This window comes from Hypanus sabinus, chromosome 9 (genome assembly GCF_030144855.1).
Source record: "Hypanus sabinus isolate sHypSab1 chromosome 9, sHypSab1.hap1, whole genome shotgun sequence".
Taxonomy (NCBI): Eukaryota; Metazoa; Chordata; class Chondrichthyes; order Myliobatiformes; family Dasyatidae; genus Hypanus; species Hypanus sabinus.
In genome coordinates this window covers 5,658,248-5,681,302 of record NC_082714.1, presented here as the reverse complement: position 1 = coordinate 5,681,302, position 23,055 = coordinate 5,658,248, and the positions used below count along the sequence as shown (strand labels likewise).

At 44.2% G+C, this 23,055-nt stretch overlaps 1 protein-coding gene across 6 annotated transcripts in view; it reads left to right on the top strand.

Annotated features, from left to right (window-relative positions):
- The window catches only part of capn15 (calpain 15), a 288,563-nt gene that overhangs the window by 95,296 nt on the left and 170,212 nt on the right, over positions 1-23,055 (top strand). For 2 of the 6 annotated variants that reach the window (XM_059978928.1, XM_059978930.1), the window contains exon 3: positions 9,487-9,594. The exons of the other annotated variants lie outside the window; for them this stretch is intronic. The gene's annotated coding sequence lies outside the window, so the exon portion shown is untranslated. The remainder of the gene's footprint in view (positions 1-9,486; positions 9,595-23,055) is intronic. 6 annotated transcript variants of the gene reach the window in all.

Sequence of the window (23,055 nt, the reverse complement as noted above, 5' to 3'; positions counted from 1 at the left end):
AGCAGAGGAGGATGAGAGATAACTTGATAGAGGTGTACAAGATAGAGTGGACAACCAGAGTCTTTTTCCCAGGGTGGAAATGGCTAATACGAGGGATTGCCCTGCCAGAGGTGGTGGCAGAGACAGATACATTAGGGAACATTAAGAGCCTCTTAGATAGGCACATGGATGATAGAAAAATGGTGGGCTATATGGGAGGGAAGGGTTAGATCGATCTCAAGTAAGTTATAAAGTTGGCATAACATTGTGGGCCATAGGGCCTGTACTGCACTGTAATTTTTTTATGTTTTATGTACTATATCTGAAAAAACTCTGCAATGGAGTTCATCTGTTATTCTTTAAAGGTCCTTTAAAATCCCATCTTGAATTAAAGCTTTGTCATTGGGCGATTTCCAGTTGGGACCAGCTCAATATAATTCAGAAATAGAACAGATCATTTGGGAGCAATTCAATCAGTAACACTCCATAAGTATGTTGGTGGGTGCAAGAGTTTATTCAAGGATAAATTTGAGCTACTTTAATGTATGTAAAATAGAATCAAAAAATGATGGATAAACACCATTGGGAAAGTGTGCAAATGACAATCAGAACAAGGAGCAACTTGATTTGCCATCTACACTCAGCAGCTACTTAGCCAATCATGCGGCAGCAACTCAATGCATAAGAGCATGCAGACATGGTCTAGAGGTTCAGTTGTCATTCAGACCAAACATCAGAACGGGGAAAAAATGTGATCGAAGTGACTTTGAACATGAAACATGATTGTTGGTTTGAGTATCTCAGAAACTGCTGGTCTGATCTCCTGGGATTTTCACACACAACAGTCTCTAGAGTTTACAGAGAATGGTGAGAAAAACAAAAAACATCCAGTGAGCGGCAGTCCTGTGGATGAAATCACCTTGTTAATGAGAGAGGTCAGAGGAGAATGGCCAGACTGGTTCAAGTTGACAGGAGGACGACAGTAGCTCAAATAACCACACGTTAGAACAGTAATGTGCAGAAGAGCATCTCTGAAAGCACAACACATCAAATCTTGAAGTGGATGGGCTACAGCAGCAGAAGACCATGAATATACACTCAGTGGCCACTTTATTAGGTACAGGAAGTAGTGAATAATGTGGCCACTGGGTGTACATTTACACATACAATGGATTCCAGTTAATTGGGATACATCGGGGCCAGTACATTTTGGCTCAATGAAGCGGCTACCCCAATTAGCTGGAGTTTCATGGAAATTGTTAAATGACATAACAAAGACAAGATGCTGTTTAACTGAGTAACAAATAATGTATTTAAATGAAATTCAGAACTTGAGCAGGGTGGGTGGGATCCTTCATGATGTTCCTGGTCTTTTTCCAGCACCTTTCTGTGTAGATGCCCTTGATGGTGGATAGGCTGTCTCCGGTGATGCATTGAAGGTTACTACCCCTCAGACATCTGACTCTTGAATAGAAAACGATGACTATACTCCCTTGCCCCCTCATTGAAATGTTCCTACAACCAATGATCTCTCTCCATCTCATGTTCTTGTTATCTATTAATATTTGTATTTACACAGTTGGTTGTTTTCTTCACGCTGGTTGATCTTTCATTGAGTATTTTATAGTTTCTATTCTACATATTTGCTGAGAATGCCCACAGGAATATGAATCTCAGGGTGGTATATTGTGACATAAACGTACTTTGATCATAAAACTTACTTTGAAGGAGGAGGAGAACCAGAGGGAGGTGAGGAGAAGGGGTGGGAGGATAACAGACTGGCGAACAGAAAAACCAAGAAGGGAGAGGGGGAAGGAAGTTTAGAGAAATCTTTGTTTAATCATTGCCTCCCTTGGCTGAGGTCTCCTCCCACTGATGGTTAGTTACTTGTCCGGTGTAAAATGCCCCCAGTTTATGTGAGTGACACAAGCAGTGAGGGGCTGGGGGTTGCTCTGAAAGCCAGAGGGTTGCATGGTTTCTCTCCATGTCACAAGCAAGTATGGAAAAATAATAATGCTGTCATTGAACAAAGGTTACTTTTAATCAAGTCAGTTTTCATTTGATTTGTTCAGTCCTCAAACGACATGGTGCTGAGCTGAACTGAACACTCCTAGACTGTTATATGGACTTTGCAGTTTGATGTTTAGCATTCTGTGTGTTACCTTCATGCTCTTAGCCATTTTGCACAATTTGTTCTTTTTTTCTTTGAACGGGTTTGGAGATGTTCCTTTGTTTCGTGGCTGCCTGCGGGAGTGCAAATCTCAGGGTTGTGTACTGTATATACACTTTGATAATAAGTGTACTTTGAATCTTTGACCTTTTGAGCATCGTTTGTTCCTGTATTGATGTTCAGAGTATGATAGCAGAGTTCACCAAGGCAGAACAGCAGTGCGTCTATTTAATTAGTAATACTCTGCATGTTCATTACTGTGGGAGTAAGTAACGCAGGAAATGCACAGCATCTCATCCATTTCACTCGCTGCGGATTCCTCTGTGATTGTGAAAGAAGAAAATTTACTGAAAAGCAGGTCCATTCTTGCAAGAGTTTTCAGCTGAATATGTAGTACTTCCATGTGGGAAAATATTGTTAAAAGAAACAGCCTGTTGTATATCAGAACCTTTGAATTTATTTTCATGGATCTAGCAATCAATGGTGAAGACAACATTTATTGCTCATCCCTAATTGTGCTTTGAAAAGATGCTGAAACACCTTCTTGAAACATGAGCTTTAATCTAGTTTTAAACCTAGTTTTGAAAGTCAGGTTATGGCGTCACTCAAGAGACACCCTTTCTAACTCTCCCAATCACATCCCAAATATTTACTGCACCAGAGGAATATCTAAAGATTACCTTTAAATCTTTATCAGATGTCCTGATGAAGGGTCTCACCCTAAAATGCCGGCTGTTTACTCCCCTTCAAATATTAGCTTTATTTGTCACACAAACATTAATGCTTTTTTTTGCGTCAGTGACCAACACAGTCTGAGCATGTCCTGGGGGCAGCCCATAAGTGTCTCCACAATTCTGGCACCAGCGTAGCTTGCCCACAACCTATTAACCCGAACCTGTATGTCTTTGGAATGTGGGAGGAAACCAGAGCACCTGGAGGACACCCTTGCGATCACAGTGAGAACGGGCAGATTTTTCACAAACAGTGGCAGGAGTTGAACCCTGTTCGCGGGCACTGTAAAGGGCTATGCCAGTGCAATGCTATCGAGCTGCCCTTTTACACTCCATCTGGTGGGTGCTGCTGCCAGGATGTTTCAGCAGCAATGAACTTTTAATTCAGGACGGTGTGCGGTTTGAGGGGATTTCTGGATAGTCTTCTGCTGCTTTTGTCTTTTATGTAAGTAACGGCCATAGTGTGGGCGATATCAGAGCAGTCGAGGTACTCATTATATTTATCTGTCCACCCCTTCCTCCCTCCCAGAATAGGGACCTTCGAGCCACACAGGCCAGAAATCCTCCGATTTCACCACAGCCTAGTCACGGGACAATTTACAACGACCAATTGACCTACTAACTGGTACTTTTTTGGACTGTGGGAGAAAACCTACGCTGCCCTGGGGAGGGCGTACAAACTCCTTACAGACAGTAGTGGGAATTGAACCCAAGTCACTGGTACTGTAAAGTGTTGTGCTAACCACGGTGCTACCGTGGTGCCCTCTCTAGACAAGTGGAAGATTGCCTACCACACTCTTACTAACCCATATGCCTTTGGGAGAAAACCCACACAGTCAAGGGGAGAACATACATTTTTGTAGCCTTAGACATCTTTGCATTTTAACTCAACCTTTTTTTTTATCGAATTTCTTCTTGAAAGTCACAGTGGGATTGAATGTTGTACAACCATTCGTGGTTGTTCCACTTCTGACCTTCTGGAAGGAAGGCCACTGATGCCATAGCTGACAATATTTGGCTTTGGAGACATCCTCGGGATTTACCCCAGTGAAGCCCTGGGTCTGGATCCCACACGTGAGTACCATTCCAAAGAAGGCACGGCAGCAGCTCTACAGATTTGGCAAGTCATCTAAAACTTTGACAAATGTCTATAGATGCATGTTGCAGAGTATCCTGACTGCTTGTGTCACAGCCTGGTGTGGAAACACAGGAATGGAAAAGTCTACAAAAATCGTGGATACAGCCAGTCCATCACAAGTAAAGCCCTCCCCACCACTGAACACATCTACACGGAACACTGCCTCAAGAAGCCAGCATTTATCTTCAAGGACCCACACCTTCCAGGCCACGCTCACTTCTTTCTGGTGCCTTTGGGAAGGAGGGACAGGATTCTTCGGTCCCTCACCACTACGTATAAAATTCTAAGGGGGTTGGACAGGCTAGATGCAGGAAGATTGTTTCCGATGTTGGGGAAATCGAGAATAAGGGGTCACAGTTTAAGGATAAAGGGGAAGCCTTTTAGGACCGAGATGAGGAAAAACTTCTTCACACAGAGAGTGGTGAAACTGTGGAATTCTCTGCCACAGGAAACAGTTGAGGCCAGTTCATTGGCTATATTTAAGAGCAAGTTAGATATGGCCCTTGTGGCAAAAAGGGATCAGGGGGTATGGAGAGAAAGCAGGTACAGGGTTTTGAGTTGGATGATCAGCCATGATCATACTGAATGGCAGTGCAGGCTCGAAGGTGCTACCAAATGGGCTACTCCTGCACCTATTTTCTATGTTCAGGAACAGTTCAACTATCAGGTGTCTGAACCAACATGAATAAAATCAACTCTGAACTGATTCCATGACCTGTGGACTGTTTTTCAAGGATTCTACAACACATGTTCTCAGTATTATTTATTTATAATTATTATGTTGTATTTGCGCAGTTTGTGTTTTGCACAGACTGGTTGTTTGTCAGTCTTCGTCTGTAATTTTTCATTGATTCTATTGTATTTCTTTGTTCTACTGTGAATGCCTGCAGGAAAATAAATCTCAGGGTAGTATGTGTGACATATATGTACTTTGATAATAAAATCTTAAGAACATCTTCAGCCATTTTCTCCCTGATGTCTACTGTGTTCAGCTTTAGTTTCAGATTGAGACACTTCCATCGGGACCGGAAAGGAAAAGGAAATGGCAGAAACTGGAACAAGAAAGTGTTTGGGGTGGGGGGGGGGGGTAAGGAGACCTATCACCTCCCTCTCTCCTTATTCAAGAAGTGGTGCCTGAAGGAGGCCTCCATCATAAAGGACCTTCACCATCTGGGACATGCCCTCTTCTGATTTCTACCATATGGGGGGAGGTAGGGGAGCCTAGTAACATATTTATGACCCGCTGCAGCTTTTTCCGATACTGTGCAATGGCCCCTCCATACCAGACGGTGACGCAGTGAGTTAGAATGTTCTTCGCTCTACATCTGTAGAAGTTTGCTGGAGTCTTCGGTGAGATTCCATTGTCACTGAGAACTAGGAGAGCTTCCCCATCATTGAGGGCTTCTTCAAAAGACAATACCCCAAGAGGTGGCATTGAATCATTAAGGATACTCACCCTCTGGGACATACCCTCTTCTTATCACTAATGTCAGGGAGGGAGGTACAGGGGCCTGAAGACACACACTCAACGTTTTAGGAACAGCTTCTTCCCCTCCACCATCAGATTTCTGAATGGACAGTGAACCCGTTTTACTCTCTCTCTCTCTGCTCTACTAATTTATTTTTTTCTTATTGTAACTAATAGCTTTTTAATGTGTTGCACTGTACTGGTGCCACAGTACAACAAATTTTACAAGTGTCAGTAATAATAACCCTGATTCTGGAAAACAAGTGTTGGATTCTGATGGTTTTGATCTAAGGATTCTTTTGGAAGTCAAGAATAAGGCATAAACTTGTTGCTTCACGATTGTTTTATTAAGCACTAAGAGAACAAATGAATTGGAACTGGAGTGTAGCAGGATTCTAAGAAAAAAGAAGAAAGGAAAGAAAAAGAGTGAAGGTGGCCCGCCAACGTGCTCTACTCTTACACCAGAAATAAGCAGACATTCCATTCAAATCATATGGCCCCTATTCAAATTATGCAATACCAAAGAAGCCTCAAGAAAGACACAAAGAGCTGTAACCACTAGGGGACACATTAAACAATTGTATATACTGTTCATAGGTAGTTATATAAACTACAAGCAGGCATAAGAAAGTTAAACTGCAAGCAGTAACAATTACACAGTCTAATCGAGCACAAGGTCAATGTTCCAACCAAATTTTAGTGATACCGATTCCATTTTCTCTTGTGTTGGATCCGATGGTTTGTCATTTTCTTTGCAGTTTAACAGTTAATTATCTGCTTGTATTTTAAGTATTTCTATTTACCTAACAGTGTAATATGCCTCTGTTGCAAGGGTTCCCAACCTGGAGTCCTCAGAAAGGTCCATGGCATGAGAAAGGTTGCTATAATGGCTAGACAAAGTATAAATCTTATTGGTTAATTTTTACTGTAGTATTGACCAAGCACTTTCTAATTGGATTATTATTGTTACTTATCGATTAGATTGGAATTTTTCTTATCTCTAATAGCTTAGCGCAGAGCAATGCTGTCTTCATATTCTTGAATCTTAAGCTCTCCCAGTCACTATTTCTTCTGTCAACTCTTAATAAAATGATTATGAAGCAAAAAGTTTTGTGTCTCGTTCCTGACCTCTGAAAGAACCTTGGATTTAAACAGCAAAATCCAACACTGTTTTCCCCCTTGTTGAGAGAATACAGTGACTCACTTCCCTTGCCTTGTGGGAGATTTCAGTTGCCTGTCTTTTTCATTCCTTCTGTCTCGGATCTGCAGCTTCCAAGCACATCGTAGGGTTTATACAACCACCCGTTGCTTTTTTTTCCTTTAATTATGTTCGGGCAATTACATGGAAAGTTATCCTGCAGTTACCTCACCATGCTGATACATCGGGGGATGCGCTGGGGCACATCATCAGTGACGTAACCTGCAGTCATCGGCTGTTACAAGTCTTTCAACATCAGATTCCCTCACACAGTCAGCCCAGCTGGGGTTGATCAGGCCCTGGCTTGTGTCCCAGCAGCACTGTTCCATGGGTCACACCTCTTGATCACACCTGGAGGCTCGCTCGGCAGCCTCTGTGAAAGTCCTGAGGTTCTCTTTGCAGTTCCCCACCTTGCCCATAATGCCAAGGAGTGAGGGGGTTCTGCACTGTGAGCAGCCAGCAAAATCTCTACACCCCTCTCTGTAGGCTCACATTGTGCCCTCCACCCCGGTCTCTGGCACTGCTCTACTAGCTCGTGGTATTTGGCTTTCTTACGCTCAAATGCCTCCTCACTCCAGGCTTTCCAAGGCACTGACAGTTCTGCCATGACCACATGCTTCGAGGTTTCTGACAGTGACCATGTCTGGCCTCGGGGATAATGATGTGATGAAGTCAGGTTACTATAGCAGAGTCCCTCGTGTATAGCATGTGTTAGGTTAGTGCAGCAGAAAAAAATTACTTCTACTGCTGTTCTGGATTTAATTTGTCTGTGTGCTGGGCTGGGTAACATAAGGTTTATGACTAAAGCTTTTGGGACACAGGCAGTCCTCACCCTGATTCTGTATGCTGACTGGGGCCTCTCATGCTGGAGCTGGGAGGGCAGTTTGCTTCCACCTCCATTCCTGTTCCCTGCTGCAATACTCTTGGGGTAAATTTGTGTTTCCTGTTCAGCCCCTGATTCAGCTGGCCTGCTGATTACTTGGACAGTTTGGGGTTTGGGGTAACTTATCTAAGAAAGGCTTTGGAGAGAGTCCAGAGGAAGTTCACATGAATGATCCTGGGAATGAAAGGGTTAATGTGTGAGGAAAGATTGATGGCCTCAGATCTGTACCCACTGGAGTTTAGAAGAATTGGGGGGATGGGTGGGGGTGAATCTCATTGAAGCGTGTTAAATATTGGAAGGCCTTGATAGAGTGGATATTGAGAGGATAGTAGGTGAGTCTAGGACCAGAGGACATAGTCTCAGAATAGGGGGAATTTCCATTTGGAACAGAAATAAGGAATTTCTTCAGCTAGAGAGCCGTAAATCTGTGAAATTCATGGATGGTGGTGGAGGCTAAGTCAATGAGTGTACTGTATTAAAGCAGAGCCTGATAGGTTATTGAATGGTCAGGGCATACGGGATCATGGGGAGAGGACAAAGGAATGGATTTGCAAGGGATGATAAATCAGTCATGATGGAAGGGTGGAGCAGACTCACTGGGCTGAATTGATTAATTTAGCTCCTGTGTCTTACGGTCTTATTACACAGCGTGAAGTGAAAACAGATGCTGCAATAAGTGGTTGGCAGGGTGAGCACCATCTCCGGACAGGGAGACAGAGGAAGGTGGAGTTTTGGCCAGTGACTTCTCCTCAGGTCATCCACCAGATGCCGGGGTGGGGGGAGGGATAGCTGCCGCCTAAATCCAGGCTGTGATTCTGCCCATTTAAATTTGATTTCCCATTCCTATTCCGACACGTCAGTTCATGGCCTCCTCTGCTGCCTCAGGTTGGAGGAACAACACCTCATATTCCATCTGGGTAGCCTCCAACATAACAGCATGAACATCGATTTCTCTAACGTCTGATACTTTCTCCGCCTTCTCCCCCCCTTCTCTCTCTTACCATTCTGCATTCTGGTTCCCCTCTCGCCCCTTCTCATCTGTCACCACCTCCCTCTAGTTCACCCTCCTCCTTCATCTGAGCTGGAAAGGAAGAGGGCAGAAGCCAGAATAAGAGGTGGAGGAGTACAAGCTAGCAAGTGGTGGGTGAGACCAGGTGAGGGGAAGGTGGGAGTGTGGAGGAAGATGTGGTAAGTTAGGAAGGTGATGGTTGGAAGAGGTAAAGGGCTGAAGAATAGGAATCTGATGGGAAATGTCAGTAGACCATGGAAGAAAAGGAACTAGAGGGAGGAGATGTGCAGGTGAGGAAAAGGGCTGAGAGGGGAACCAGAACGGGGAATATAAAAAGAGAGAAAGGGGAGGAGCAGCAAATTACCAGATTTTGGAGGAATCAAAGTTCATGCTGTTACTTTGGAGTGACCCAGGCAGAATATGAAGTATCACTGCTCCAACCTGAAAGTGGCCTCATCATGGATTAACATGTAGAGGCAACCATGGATCAACATGTTGAAATGGGTGGCTTTCGGGAAATCCAGCTTTTTATGGCAGACGGAACGAAGGTGCTCAATCAAGTAGTTCCCCGATCTACATCAGCTTCTTCTTGAGGTTAGGGGATCATTCTCTTGCTTAAAGTTTTTAAAGGGATTACAATTCCGTGTTACCCTAATCGGTTTCATAGCAGAACTTGAGTTAGAGTGATTGTATTTAATTTGCTTCATGAGTGAGAGGGCCCTCTTATCTCTGGAGCAATAGCATAAAATTATGCTTACGACAGGGTACAGATTTGCTGTGAGATTTCCTCATGCTTCCCTATCACCCCAGTGGTGTGTGCAACTTTCCTGATCGTTGCTGCTTTGACTAGTGGATAAAAATTGTGTGATCAGGGAGAGGGTAGTGATTAATTTTATTTATTTTTTTCAAGGATTCAGCACAGAACAGGCCCTTCTGGCCCAATGAGCTGCACCCCCCAGCTACCCTCCTATTCAACCCTAACCTCATCACAGGACAATTTACAATGACCAATTAACCGGTAAGTCTTTGGGCTGAGGGAGGAAACTGCAGCACTTGGAGGAAACCCAAGTGCTTAGGGGAGGATGCACAGACTCCTTAGAGGCAGCATTGGAATTGAACTCTGAACTCTGACACCCTGAGTTGTGATAGGCATTGCACTAATGGCTGTGTTACAGTGGTGCCCCTATATTATAATATCAAAGAATATATACTGATATATTTTTATTATTTCCCTTGAAAAAATGAGCCAAAAAGGATTAATAAATTATAAATATTATCTATTATAGTTTACATTGCTTATTGGATTTAAAATTCAATCAGGGATTAAAATATGACCCGAACTGTTCACATAAACCATCTAAAGCTTTGAATAAACGGTTAATCAGTTCAGTAATATGATTTTTCTTTTGCAAACTCATGAAGAAGACTCATTTGGAAATAGTCCAGACAAAACTTGATTCAATCCCAGTAATATTTCCGCTGTGGGTAAGGTGATGATTCAAGCTAGTTAGTAAAACCAGACTGGATGCTGGTTGTCACCCCCTGACATGGGAGAGATGATGGCGAGGGAGGGCTTTGTCCAACAGTTGGATCTGGTTTGTAAATGGGGGGAGATATTCCCTCCTTGAATCTGTCGTACACAGCAAGAGTATCGTTCCATAGAAGCCGGGTGGAGAGCTACTTGGTAACATAAAAAGATTGAGATTTTTAAGGTGCGTACTTTTAGTTTCAGTTAATTAACAGTGACCATGATGCCATTTACCTGCACTGTAGCATTATTGATTAGCTTTATTCGTCACATCTACATAGAAATATCAAATCACACAGTGAAATGTGTTGTTTTGCGTCTAGGACAAGTCTCAGGATTTTCTGGGGGCCGTGTTGCCACACTTCCGGTGACATGCCCACAAATTGCTAACTTAATCCGTACACCTTTGGAATGTGGGAGGAAACCAGAGCACCCAGAGGAAACCCACACAGTCATGGGGAGAACATACAAGCAGTGATGGAATTGAACCCAGGCCACTGACACTGTGAAGTGTTGTGCTTACCGCTGTGTTGCTGCGTCTCCCTTCTGCCTTTCATTACTGTGGTGTGCCAAGAGTTCCATGGTCTGTAATTTCAAGTTCAAGTTTAATTGCACATGTATATAGCTAGTTGAAACAGCATTCCTCCAGGGCCAAGGTGCAAAACACAGCACCTACAGTCTCACAGAGCACACATTAGACCATAAGACAAGCAGCAGAATTGGCTATTTAACCCATTGAGTCTGCTCTGCCATTCAATCATAGCTGATCTTCTCCCCCCCCCACCCCCCTCAGCACTATTCCCCAGCCTTCTCCCCGTAACCTTTGATGCTGTGACCAATCAAGAACTGATCAGTCTTCACCTTAAATATGCCAATGACCTGGTCTCCACAGCTGTCTGAGGTAACAAATTCCACAAATTCACCACCCTCTGGCTAAATAAATTTCTCAGTATCTCTGTTTTACATGGACGCCCCTCAATCCTGAGGCTGTGCCCTCTTGTCCTTGACTCTCCCACCATGGGAAACATCCTTCCCACATCTACTCTGTCTAGGCCTTTCAACATTCGAAAGGTTTCAATGAAATCCCCCTTCATTCTTCTAAATTCCAGTGAGTACAGATCTAGAGCCATCAAATATTCCTTGTATGATAACCCTTTTATTCCCAGAATCATCCTTGTGAACCTTCACTGGACCCTTTCCAATGAACTGCTGCTGCTGTGTCGTGAAATTTGTTAACTTGGCAGCAGCAGTTCATTGCAATACCTGATAATATGAAAGAAAGAAAATAGTAAATCAATTACAGTAAGTGTGTGTGTAAATATATATATGTATATATATATAAATTTTTAAAAAGTAGATTAAAATGGTGCCAAAGCAGAAATGATCTTAAAATGAGCTCTGCCTAGCCACAGTGTCATGGTATAGAGAGAGTCGTACAGTAGGCTAAGCACACATCACTGAGGTGTGCCACCAAGAGTGGAGGAGATATTATTGCCAATTAGGAAGTCAAGGATCCAATTGCAGAGGGAGGTACAGAGGCCCAGATTCTGTGGCTTATCAGTAAGAATTATGGGAATGTTGTGTTAAACACTGAGCCACAGTCTATGAGCATCATCCTGACGTAGTGTTTGTATTGTCCAAGTTATCCATGGCCACGTGAAGAGCCAGTGAGATTGTATCTGCTGTAGGCATGTGTCAAATAAAGCTAATTGTTCATCTTTGGCTCCCCTCATGAAAGTTTTTAATTTTGTTTCCTACTCTTACGCTTCCCATCGACAGAGATAGGCTAGATGAAAAGAAGTGATAAGTCCTGGAGAATATGATCCCATTTTACAGAATCTCTGGACATCTAGATGTAACATAACCCTGGACATCTAGATGTTATGTTAGTAGGTTCTACTGTCCTGAAGCTCAGTCTCTCCTTCACAATGTTACGACCATAAGATATAGGAGCAGAATTAGACCATTTGGCCCATTAAGTTTGTTCTGCATTGCATCATGACTGATTTATTATCCCTCTCAACCCTATTCTTCTGCCTTCTCCCTATAACCTATGACACCCTTACTAATCAAGACCTTATTAAACTCTGCCCTCTGGTCCTAGACTCTCCCACTATAGGAAGCATCCTCTCCAGGTCCACTCTCCCACTATAGGAAGCATCCTCTCCAGGTCCACTCTCCCACTATAGGAAGCATCCTCTCCAGGTCCACTCTCCCACTGTAGGAAGCATCCCCTCCAGGTCCACTCTCCCACTGTAGGAAGCATCCCCTCCAGGTCCACTCTCCCACTATAGGAAGCATCCTCTCCAGGTCCACTCTCCCACTGTAGGAAGCATCCTCTCCAGGTCCACTCTCCCACTATAGGAAGCATCCTCTCCAGGTCCACTCTCCCACTGCAGGAAGCATCCCCTCCAGGTCCACTCTCCGACTATAGGATGCATCCTCTCCAGGTCCATTCTCCCACTATAGGAAGCATCCTCTCCAGGTCCACTCTCCCACTGCAGGAAGCATACCCTCCAGGTCCACTCTCCGACTATAGGATGCATCCTCTCCAGGTCCATTCTCCCTCTATAGGAAGCATCCCTTCCAGGTCCACTCTCCCACTGTAGGAAGCATCCCCTCCAGGTCCACTCTCCCTCTATAGGAAGCATCCTCTCCAGGTCCACTCTCCCACTATATGACGCATCCTCTCCAGGTCCACTCTCCCACTATAGGACGCATCCTCTCCAGGTCCACTCTCCCACTATAGGAAGCATCCCCTCCTGGTCCACTCTCCCACTATAGGACGCATCCTCTCCAGGTCCACTCTCCCTCTATAGGAAGCATCCTCTCCAGGTCCATTCTCCCACTATAGGAAGCATCCTCTCCAGGTCCACTCTCCCACTGTAGGAAGCATCCTCTCCAGGTCCACTCTCCCACTATAGGAAGCATCCCCTCCAGGTCCACTCTCCCACTATAGGAAGCATCCTCTCCAGGTCCACTCTCCCACTATCGGAAGCATCTTCTCCAGGTCCACTCTCCCACTATAGGAAGCATCCTCTCCAGGTCCACTCTCCCACTATAGGAAGCATCCTCTCCAGGTCCACTCACCCACTATAGGAAGCATCCTCTCCAGGTCCACTCTCCCACTATAGGAAGCATCCTCTCCAGGTCCACTCTCCCACTGTAGGAAGCATCCCACTCTATCTAGGCCTTTCAATATCTGATAGCTTTCAGTAAGATTCCCCTCATTCTTCTAAACTCCAGAGATTATGGGCCCAGAGCCATCAAGCTCTCCTCATTTGTTAACCCTTTCATTCCTGGAATAATTCTCTTGAACCCCCTCTGGACTCTCTCCAAAGCCAGGATGTCTTTTCTTAGATAAGGGGCCCAAAACTGCTCATGGTACTCCAAATATGTGGTTTGACCAATACTTCATGAAATCTCAGCATTACATCCTTTATTTTATATTCTGGTCCTCTCAAAATGAATGCTAACATTACATTTGCCTTCCATACTATGAACTCAACCTGTAAATTAAAGGTTCTGAACTGTTTATAATATTCCATGTATGGTTTGATTGAGGCTTCATTTCCATTGCTTTTGTACTTCAGTTCTCTAGCAATAAATGTCAGCATTCTGTTGCCTTTTCAAATAATTTTTCCTCCTGTTCATGACATTTAATCCGTGGATTGACCCTCAATTCCCTTTGGAGCTCCTTGCCTGCTATTCACTGCTTGGAGAAAACACATCGATCCTTTACACTTGGATGACCATGCACTTACCCACATTAAAATCAATCGCCTTTAATTCAGTTTTCATTTAGCAACCTTTTAATATTTCATTATACACTCTCTGGCACCTCTGTACCACTGAATGTAGGTTAGACCATAAGACATAGGAGCAGAATTAGGCCATTCAGCTCATCAAATCTGCTCCACCATTTCATCATGGCTGATCCTGGATCCCACTCAACTCCATACACCTGCCCTCTCACCATATCCCTTGATGCCCCAACCAGTCAGGAATCTATCAACTTCCACTTTGAATATACCCACGGACTCGGCCTCCACCTGTGTGTGGCAGTGTATTCCGCAGATTCACCACTATTTCGCAAAAAAAAAAAAAAAAATCCCTTCTTATTTCTGTACTAAAATATTACCTCTCAATTTTGAGGCTGTGCCCTCTAGTTCTGGATACCCCCACCATAGGAAACATCCCCTCCACTTCTTCCTTATCTAGTCCTTTCAACATTCGGCAGGTTTTAATGAGATATTACCCCCCCCCCCAACATTCTTCTAAATTCCGGTGAGTACAGGCCCAAAGCTGCCAAACACTCCGCATATGTTAACCCCTTCATTTCCAGAGTCATCCTCTTGAGCCTCCTCTGGACTCTCTCCAATGATAACACATCCTTTCTGAGATTTGGGACCCAAAGCTGTTGACAATACTCCAAGTGCAGCCTGACTAGTGTCTGTTAAAGCTTCAGCATTATCTCCTTGCTTTTATATTCTATTCCCCTTGAAATAAATGCCAGCATTGCATTTGTCTTTACCACAGAGTCAGCCTGTGAATTAACCTTCTGGAAGTCTTGCACAAGGACTCCTAAGTCCCTCTGTACCTCTGATGTTTGAACCTTCTCCCCATTTAGATAATAGTCCACACTATTGTTCCTTTTACCAAAATACATTATCATACATTTCCCAACACTGTATTCCATCTGTCACTTTTTTGCCCATTCTTCCAATTTGTTGAAGTCCTGCTGCAATTGCATTGCTTCCTCAACACTACCTACCTTCGTATCATCTGCAACCTTTGCCACAAAGCCACCAATTCCATTATCTAAATAACTGACAAACAATATGAAAAGTTCCAATACTGACCCCTGAGGAATACCACTAGTCACTGGCAGCCAACCAGTAAAGGCCCCTTTTATTTCCACTCACTGCCTCCTGCCCATCAGCCATCCCTCTATCCATGCCAGTATCTTTCCTGTAACACTATAGGATTTTATCTTGATAAGCAGTTTCATGTGAGGCACCTTATCAAATGCCTTCTGAAAATCCAGGTAAATGACATCCACTGCCTCTCCTTTGTCCACCCTGCTTGTTTCTTTCTCAAAGAATTATAACAGATTTGACAGGCAAGATTTCTCTTTAAAGAAACCATGCTGACTTTGACTTATTTTATCATTAGTCTCCAAGTACCCCAAAACCTTGTTCTTAATAATGGACTCTATCACTTTCCCAACCACTGAGGTTTGGCTAACTGGCCTATAATTTCCTTTCTTTTGCCGCCTTTCCTTCTTAAAGAGTGGAGTAACATTTGCAATCCAGTACTCTGGGACCATGCCAGAATCAAGTGATTCTTGAAGGATCAGGACCATGAACTTACTAAGTACTTTGCTTCAGTCTTTACTGTGGAAGACACTAGCTGTGTGCCAGAAGTTAGTGAGGGTCAGGGAGCTATCTCTTCAGCAGCCTCTCTCAGGATTCTGGGATGTAGTCCATCTGGTCCAGGTGACTTAACCACCTTAAGACCTTTCAGTTGCCCAGCACTTTTTCCTTTGTAATAGCAATGGCACTCATTCCTGCTCCTGACCCTCACTAACTCCTGGCACACAGCTAGTGTCTTCCACAGTAAAGACTGAAGCAAAGTACTTATTAAGTTCATCTGTCATTTCTTCATCCATCCATCCCCATTACTACTTCACCAGCATCATTTTCCAGTGGTCCAATATCAACTCTCACCTTCCTTTTATTCTTTATGTAACGGAAAAACATTTTCTATCCTGCTTTATATAACTGGCTAGTTTATCCTCATATTTCATCTTTTCCCTTCTTATAGCTTTTTTAGTTGCCTTTTGTTGGATTTTAAAAGCTTCCCAATCATCCAACTTCCTACTCACTTTTTCTACATTATATGCCCTTTCCTTGGCTTTTACGCAGTCCTTAACTTCCCTTGTCAGCCACGGTTGCCTAGCAATGTTCGTGGTCTTCTGCTGCTGTGGCCCATTCACTTCAAGGTTCAACGTGTTGTGTGTTCAGAGATGCTCTTCTGCACACCGCTGTTGTAATGCGTGGTTATTTGAGCACCTGTCAGCTTGAACCAGTCTGGTCATTCTCCTTTGAATTCTCTCATTAACAAGGCGTTTTCATCCACAGAACTGCCACTGTGGGGATGATATATTGTTTGTTTCTCACACCAATCTCTACAAACTGCAGAGACAGTTGTGCATGAAAGTCCCAGATCAGCAGTTTGTCAGAGCAGGTGTGCCAAATAAGGTGGCCACTGAATAGTTTACTGTTCCCATCAGAACTCCTTCAGCTCTGCTAATCTTTGTGTTACTGCCAAACTAGAAGATGTGGTTTTCTGACCTGTCATCAAAGTCATTTAGGTAAGTACAGAAATTAGTTGAGGCTGCAAAAAAGATCTTTATGAGCCACCACCTGTCACAAACTGCCTGCTGAAGTACTTGAGCAACAAACACAAGATGCTGGCGGAGCTCAGTAGGACAGGCAGTGTCTATGCAGAGAACATTTTGGACGGAGACCCTTCATCAGATCTGGAAAGGAAGGGGACAGAATAAGAAAGTGGGGGAGAGGAAAGAATACAAGCTGGCAAGTGAAGGGTGAGGGAGAAGGTAGGTGGTGAAGGGAGGGGAATAAAAAGCTGGAGGTGATAGGTGGAAAGGTAAAGGGCTGGAGAAGAAGGAATCTGGTCAGAGAGGACAGTGGACCATGGGAGGAAGAGGGGAACCAGTGGGAGGTGATAGGCAGGTGAGGAGAAGAGAAGGGATAAGAGGGGAGGCAAAATGAGGAATGGAGACAAAGAGAAAGAGGGGAGAAGAAATCATGGGAAGGATCCAATGGATATTTTGACCAAATTTGTGTATAAAAACCAAAGAGGCCAAGATTGTCCTTGCTGAATGGTAAAGAGATAAGTGGTACTACACATTTCATTCTGTGTTTCAATGTACACTTAGTGGGCATGTTATTAGGTACAGTCAGCCCTCCTTATGCGCGAATTTAACCAATCGTGAATCTCAAAAAACCGGAAGTGCTCTTCCACCACTTGTTGTTTGAGCATGTACAGACATTTTTTCTTGTCATTATTCCCTAAACAATGCAGTATAACAACCATTTTACATAGCATTTACATTGTATTAGGTATTATAAGTAATCTAGAGGTGATTTAAAGTATATGGGAGGATGTGGGTGGGTTATTGTGGATTGGGATCGAAAAAATCGGAAGTTCTCTTACCAAGTAAGTCGGAACAGGTACATCCGCTATTATTTAGCGTCAGTTAGTCAAATGTTTGTCTTAGTATATAGTATATATTTTACCTTTCTATGCATATAAAACACTTAAGAACATATGTTTCAACGCCAGGCTCGGGAACGGAAGTTCCTGAGTTCGATCTAGTGACAGACCGTTATCGAGTGCGCTCTCCACCGTGCCGGGTTGATGTAGAGGATCAAAAACCCAAAACCCAATAATTAAACCACTGTGTTGCTTAGTAATAATTGTAGCTTTAATCAGGACACAGCCTTTCTCACTTTATCCTTTAAAATTGTGCTGATCGTTGACCGACGTAGCCTAACACTTTTGCAATGACCGATGGCATTTCACCTCTTTCCGATTGCTTTATTATTTCCACTTTATTTTCAATCGTGATCATGATTATTTTGTGAACAGAAACACTGTGGATTCAGATCTCTGCCGCTGGGTCCTAATATCCACTGCACTGAGACAGGTTAAATAAGGTCTGGAGTTCCACTGGGTCCTAAGGTCCACTGCATTGAGACAGGTTAAATAAGGGACTTGAGCATCCGGAACCAATCCCTCGTGGATAAGGAGGGCTGACTGTATACCTGTACACCTCGTTAATGCAAGTATCTAATCAGCCAATCACGTGAGAGCAACTCAATGCATAAAATCATGCAAATACAGTCAAGAGGTTCGGTTGTTGTTCAAAGCAAACATCAGAATGGGGAAGAAATGTGATCTAAGTGACTTTGAACATGGAATGGTATGATAAGGAAGTGGTTATACCACTGTCTTTCAGGACTTTGTACATTCTCCCAGTGACCCCTTGGGCTTTCTCCGATGGAATTAGCTAGTCAGGCTGGAGAGAGTGACTTTCTCCTATTTGCAACTGTAAAACATTGAAGTATATTGTGTGCTCTCCATTAAGGATTCTGATTCCACTCGCTCCTCTTGCAGCAGATTCCAGATATCACACACTCTCTGTGTGTAGGAGCTTACACCTCAGATCTCCACTGGACCATAAAACATAGGAGCAGAGTGCAGCCATTCAGCCCATCGAGTGTGCTCCAACATTTCACCATTACTGATTTATTATCTCTCTCAACCCCATTCTCCCTGTAACCTTTCATGCCCCAATTAATCCAGAACCCATCAACCCCGCTTTAAGTATACTCAATGATTTGGTCTCAGCTTTCGGTGGCAATGAATTGCACCAATTCACCACCCTTTGGCTAAAGAAAAGGACATCACTCTATTCTAAGACTGTGCCTCTCTGGTTCTAGACTCTCTCACTATAGGAAACATTCTCTCCATGTCCACTCTGTCGAGGCCTTTCAGATTTGATAGGTTTCAATGTGATCCTCCCCCCATTCTTCTAAACTCCAGCGAGTACAGACCCAGAGCTATCAAATGCTCAGATAGTCTTCAAATTTCCTCCTCCTTACCTTCAACCTTTGCCTCTTTTTCATAGAGTGATCGCACTGTTCAAGATCACAGAGACTACTGTATTTCTTTATTTTTCTGTAAATGCCTGCAAGAAAATTAATCTGAAGATACCCCTATAAGGTCACATACCCAGCTGTGATAATATATTTACCTTGTAAATACAGAAACTTCTTTGTGCTGGATTGAAATAAAATAAATAAAGCCAACCTTTCTCTTTAGAATCTCAAGTTAGACCAAATTCAATAAACTGTTCCTTAGTTTGAGTTCATTGGTACTGCCTGCTGTCTTGGGTAGAAAGTAACTGACAACTGTATGACAGTGGCAGTTCAACTCAGATTGGCAACAGCATCTCCTGCACAATCTCCATCAGCACCGATGCACCACAAGCTGCCGCCTGTTCTACTCACTCTACACTTACGCCTGTGTGCCTAAGCGTAGCTTCAAATCTGGCTGAGTGGTGCCTTAACAACCACCTCTCACTCAATGTCAGCAAGACCAAGGAGCTGATTATTGTCTTCAGGAGGAGGAAAACCAGGGGTCCACGAGGCAGTCCTGATCAGAGGTGGAGAGGCCAGCAACTTCAGATTCCTCTTTGTTATTATTTCGGAGGACCTGTCTTGCGCTCAGCATTGAAGTGCAATTACGAAGAAAGCACAGCGGCACTCTTACTTTCTTAGCAGACTTGGCAGGACATTTAAAACTTTGACAAACTTCTGTAGATGTGCAGTGGAAAGTATATTGACTGACTGCATAATGGATACAGCCCAGTCCATCACAGTTAAAGCTCTCTCAACCATCGAGCAAATCTACACAGTGTTGTTACAGGAAAGCAGCATCCATTACTAGGGACCCCCACCATCTAGCACACGTTCTCTGCTGCCATCAGGAAGAAGGTACAGGAGCCTCAAGACTCTCACCGCCAGATTCAGGCACAGTCATTACCCCTCAACCGTCAGGCTCTTGATCCAAAGGGAAGAACTTCACTCAACTTCACTTCCCACAAGCAAAGGATTCACTTTCAAAGACTCTTCATCTCATATTCTTGATATTTATTGCTTATTTATTTATTATTGTTGTTGTTATTTCTTTATTTGCAAGTTTGTTGTCTCTTACACACTGGTTGCACACCCAGGTTTTTCATTGATTCTGTTATGGTTATTATTCTATTATGGATTTAGTAAGTCTGCTCACAAGAAAATGAATATTAGGGCTGTATATGGTGATGTTTATGTCCTTTGATAATAAATTTCCTTTGAACTGTGAACAGTGGTGCCAATGGTGAATGAATTTCACACTACAGAGGCTTTGAAATGGAATGGTCCATACCAGAGGCAAGGTGACCGCAAAGGGGTGTGAGACAGCTTTCCAAAACTAAACACTAAGATTGAGAGTTGTATAAGATGTTGGTGGGGCCAAATTCTGAGTATGGGAGTGAGCAGTTCTGGTCATCTGCCTCAAATTTCAAAGTAAATTTATTTTCAAAATTAATAAATGTCACAATATGCACCCCTGAGATTCATTTTCTAGAGAACTAGAGGTCATAGGTTAAGAGTGAAAAATGAAACATTTAAGGGGAACCTGAGTTCGAACATCTTCGCTCAGAGGGTGGTGAGTGTGGAATGAGCTGCTAGTGCAAATGGTGGATCATTGCAGCATTTAGAGCAGTTTGGATAACTACATGGATGAGAGGGGTATGGAGGGCTGTGGTCCAGGTGCGCATTGATGGGAATAGGCAGAACAACAGTATGACACAGGTTAGATGGGCCAAATGGCTTGTTCTGTAGTGCTGTATGACTGTTTGGAGGTAGGTGGTTCCCAGCCCACACACTGGGGTAGTGTCTTACACTGATGTAAGGGGAGCACACGGTGGCAATGCTATCATTTTTGCTGTAGCAACTGATCGGAAAGATGCTTTGATATTAGTCACATTGTATGCCAAAGTGCTTAATCAGCAGGCAGATATGCTGGATTCAATCCTGAACAGATGTTTTCTTAGCCTAGTTACTTCATCGAGCTGCCGCTCTGAAGTGGAAGAAGCTTCGGGGGAAATCGATGGTGAAAATTGGCAGTGGGCCTCGGCAGTGACTCAGCTCCCTCTGTCGTCTGATCACCATCTGCTAATTAAGACCATAAAACCATGAGACAAAGGAGCAGAATTCAGCCATTTGGCCCAACAAGTCTGTTCTGCCATTTGAATCAGGGCTGATCCATTTCCCTCACAACCTCATTCTCCTGCCTTCTCTCTGTAACCATTCACGCCCTGACTAATCAACAACCTGTCAGCCTCTACCTTAAATGCACACAGTGACCTGGCTTTACAAGCGCCTGTGCAAATGAGCCACAGATTCTCTATCCCCTGTTTAAAGAAATTAGTCCTCATCTTTGTTCTAAATAGACATTGCTCTATTTTGATGCCGTGTCCTATACTTACCTACCAAAGGAAACATCCTCTTCATATCCACTCTATTGAGGCCGTTCAACATTCAATAGATTTCAATGTGGGCCCCCAGTGGAGAGGGTGGGTAATGGGCCCAGTGGAGAGGGTGGGTGATGACTCAGTGGACAGGGTGGGTGATGAACCCCCAGTGGAGAGGGTGGGTGATGACTCAGTGGAGAGGGTGGGTGATGGGCCTCCAGTGGACAGGGTGGGTGATGGGCCTAGTGGAGTGGGTGGGTGATGGGCCCAGTGGAGAGGGTGAGTGATAGGCCCCGTGGAGAGGGTGAGTGATAGGCCCCCAGTGGAGAGGGTGGGTGATGGGCCCAGTGGAGAGGGTGGGTGATGGGCCGTGGAGAGGGTGGGTGATGACCCAGTGGAGAGTGGGTGATGGGCCCAGTGGAGAGGGTGGGTGATAGGCCCCCAGTGGAGTGGGTGGGTGGGCCCAGTGGAGTGGGTGGGTGATGGACCCCCAGTGGAGAGGGTGGGTGATAGGCCCCCAGTGGAGAGGGTGGGTGATGGGCCCAGTGGAGAGGGTGGGTGATGGGCCCAGTGGAGAGGGTGGGTGATGGGCCCAGTGGAGAGGGTGGGTGATGGGCCCAGTGGAGAGGGTGGGTGATGGGCCCAGTGGAGAGGGTGGGTGATGGGCCCAGTGGAGAGGGTGGGTGATGGGCTCAGTAGACTGGATGGGTGATGGGCCCAGTGGAATAAGGGTGAAAGTGAAGTTAGAGCGGAATGATTACCCGAAATCAGAGAATTCGATATTCATGCCATTGGGATGAAGACTACTGAGGCAGAAGTTGAGGTGATGTTCATCTACTTAACTTTTAGCCTCATCTTGGCAATAGACAAGGCTGTGGGAGACGCAACAATGTGGGCATTCTTTTTCTTAAGCCCTTCACCCCCACCGACAGCAGCTGACCAGTGTCCTGGGCCGAAAGTTCATCAGCTTTCACCTCACAACTTCATACGTCTTCTGGGTGAAGTCCCTTCCTCTCCCAGCAATGAGGTCTTTGGGGTTTCTGAAGCTCTGGGTTCTTTCAGGATGAGGTTGCTAGCCCCATGTCCAACCCTCCTTTCACAGCCAGGCGGGGTGGAGCTGATGTGGAAATAGGAGGTGTATTTACTACACCTGGGGCATCAGGGCTGGTAAAGCGGATGTAGTGAAGGCGCTCCTTATGTTTAGGATAGCCAGCTGGTTATGGGAACTGACTCACAAACAGGAAAGTCTAAAATTCTGGTGAATAGTTGTAATAATCTAGGGCCAGTGCGACGGCGTAGCACTCAGCACAACACGTTACCATCAGCTGTAAGATCAGGGTTCAGTTCCTGCCGCTGTCTGTCCATTCTCCCCGTGTCCTCGTGGGTTTCCTCCCACATTCCGCAGACATCTGGGCTAGGATTAGTAAATTGTGGGTATGGTACATTGGCACTGGAAGCACAGTGATATTTGCAGGCTGTTCCTAACCAACCTCGCGGTCTGTTGGTTATTGATACAAGATAACACATTTCACTGTATGTTTCGATGTACATGTGACAAATTAAGCCAATCTTTAGCTACACATACAAAATGCTGGAGGAAATCAGCAGGTCAGGCAGCGTATATGGAGATGAATAAACAGTTGGTGTTTCGAGAAAAGATGCCTCATCAGGACTTCAGTTATCTTTATCTGTTTACATATGTGAGCACGTCCAATGAAAAACTTACAAGTACCAAACATCAGATAAACCACATTCACAATAAAAGCACAAAGACAACTTAAAGTTCAAAGTAAATTTATTATCAAAGTCCATATTTGTCACCGTATACAACTCTGAGATAC